Source organism: Lipotes vexillifer, unplaced genomic scaffold, assembly GCF_000442215.2.
Source record: "Lipotes vexillifer unplaced genomic scaffold, Lipotes_vexillifer_v1.1 scaffold459, whole genome shotgun sequence".
NCBI lineage: Eukaryota > Metazoa > Chordata > Mammalia > Artiodactyla > Lipotidae > Lipotes > Lipotes vexillifer.
The window spans coordinates 2,934,158-2,937,053 of record NW_006769874.1 but is presented as its reverse complement, the minus strand read 5'-3'; positions in this window follow the sequence as shown (position 1 = coordinate 2,937,053).

The window sequence follows — 2,896 nt, the reverse complement described above, 5'->3', positions numbered from 1 at the left end:
TCATCTCAGCACCAAGACCCAGCTCTATCTAACTGCCTGCAAACTCCAGTGCTGGATGTCTAAAGCCAAACAACCAGTAAGACAGGAACACAATGCCACCCATCAAAAAAAAAAAAAAAAAAAAAAGAAACGACAGAAAAATATGTTACAGAGGAAGGAGGAAGGTCAAAACCTACAAGACCAAATAAATAAAGATGATATAGGCAACGTACCTGAAAAAGAATTCAGAGTAATGATAGTAAAGATGATCCAAAATCTCAGAAACAGAATGGAGAAAATACAAGAAACATTTAACAAGGATCTAGAAGAACTAAGGAGCAAACAAACAGTGATGAACAACACAATTACTGAAATTAAAAATACTCTAGAAGGAATCAATAGCAGAATAACTGAGGCAGAGGAACGGATGAGTGAGCTGGAAGATAAAATGGTGGAAATAACTGCCAGGGCACAGAGTAAAGAAAAAAGAATGAAAAGAATTGAAGGCAGTCTCAGAGACCTCTGGGACAACATTAAACTCACCACATTTGAATTATAGGGGTTCCAGAAGAAGAAGAGAAAATGAAAGGGTCTGGGAGAATATTTGAAGAGATTATAGTCAGAAACTTCCCTAACAGGGGAAATGAAATAGTCAAGTTCAGGAAGCGCACAGAGTACCACACAGGATAAACCCAAAGAGAAACACACCAAGATACATATTAATACACCATCAAAATTAAATACAAAGAAAACATATTAAAAGCAGCAAGGGAAGAACAACAAATAACACACAAGGGAATCCCCATAAGGTTAACAGCTGATCTTTCAGCAGAAACTCTGCAAGCCAGAAGGGAGTGGCAGGACATATTTAAAGTGATGAAAGGGAAGAACCTACAACCAAGATTACTCTACCCAGCAAGGATCTCATTCAGATTTCATGGCGAAATTAAAAACTTTACATACAAGCAAAAGTTAAGAGAATTCAGCACCACCAAACCAGCTCTACAACAAACGCTAAAGGAACTTCTCTAGGCAGGAAACACAAGAGAAGGAAAAGACCTACAAAAACAAACCCAAAACAGTTAAGAAAATGGTAATAGGAACATACATATCAATAATTACCTTAAATGTAAATGTATTAAATGCTCCAACCAAAAGACACAGACTGGCTGAATGGATACAAAAACAAGACCCGTACATATGCTGTCTACAAGAGACCCACTTCAGACCTAGGGATACATACAGACTGAAAGTGAGGGGATGGCAAAAGATATTCCATGCAAATGGAAATCAAAAGAAAGCTGGAGTAGCAATTCTCATATCAGACAAAATAGATTTTAAAATAAAAACTATTACAAGAGACAAAGAAGGGCACTCTATGATGATCAAGGGATCAATCCAAGAAGATATAACAATTATAAACGTTTATGCACTGAGCATAGGAGCAACTCAATACATAAGGCAACTGCTAACAGCCACAAAAGAGGAAATCAACAGTAACACAATAATCGTAGGGGACTTTAACACCCCACTTTCACCAATGGACAGATCATCCAAATTGAAAATTAATAAGGAAACACAAGCTTTAAATGACACATGAAATAAGATGGACTTAATTGATATTTATAGGACATTCCATCCAAAAAACAACAGAATACACTTTCTTCTCAAGTGCCCATGGAACATTCTCCAGGATAGATCATACCTTGGGTCACAAATCAAGCCTTGGTCAATTAAGAAAATTGAAATCATATCAAGTGTCTTTTCTGACCACAACACTATAAGACTAGATAGCAATTACAGGAAAAAAAATTGTAAAAAATACAAACACATGGAAGCTAAACAATACGCTACTAAATAACCAAGAGACCACTGAAGAAATCAAAGAAGAAATCAGAAAATACCTAGAAACAAATGACAATGAAAACATGACAACCCAAAACCTATTTGTTGCAGCAAAAGCAGTTCTATGAGGGAAGTTTATAGCAATACAATCCTACCTCAAGAAACAAGAAAAATCTCAAATAAACAATCTAACCTTACACCTAAAGGAACTAGACAAAGAAGAACAAACAGAACTCAAAGTTAGCAGAAGGAAAGAAATCATACAGATTTTAGGCTCAAAAGGGATGTTTTCCTGGCTGCAGGATAATGGGTTTTAAGCTTTTTCTCACTTATTTATTTGTAATAGCTCTCTAATTTTTAAGGATAGTGGATAAAGAATGTCACCTGCCATCCCAGTAAACAATGAATGTTGTCTACCATCAATCCATCTGCCACAGTGCACCCTGAGGGGACTCAGGATGGGGAAAACCAGGGTACTGGCCCTAGGTAGGTAAGGTGCTTACCTAAGGAATGATTTCAACGAGCCTAGACTCTTGCATCTTCCATTAACTTGAGATGTCTGTTCTTTGTGATTAGCAGTAATCTTTCATTGTTTGACTACAGGTTTCTTGTTCGTTTGTTTTGTTTTGTTTTTCAGCGAAAACTCTTGTATATCCTGGCTCTTCCCTGACCACTTTGGAGCAGGTCCTCAGACCCATGTGAGACACTGCCTCCCAGGCTATAGTCCTCAGTAAGTTCCCCGAATAAAACTTAACTCTCAACTTTTAGGTTGTGCGTTTTTCTTCGATTGACAGGATGTTGATTCTTTGTCATTATTCTTTCAGATTTTTTCAATAGTTTTTGTTTTTTATTTTATTTTTCAATTTTGAATTTTATTTTATTTTTTTATACAGCAGGTTCTCATTTGTTATCCATTTTATACATATTAGTGTATACACATCAATCCCAGTCACCCAATTCATCCCACCCCCCCCCCACTTTCCCCCCTTCGTGTCCATACATTTGTTCTCTACATCTGTGTCTCTATTTCTGCCCAGCAAACCGGTTCATCTGTACCATTTTTCTAGGTTCC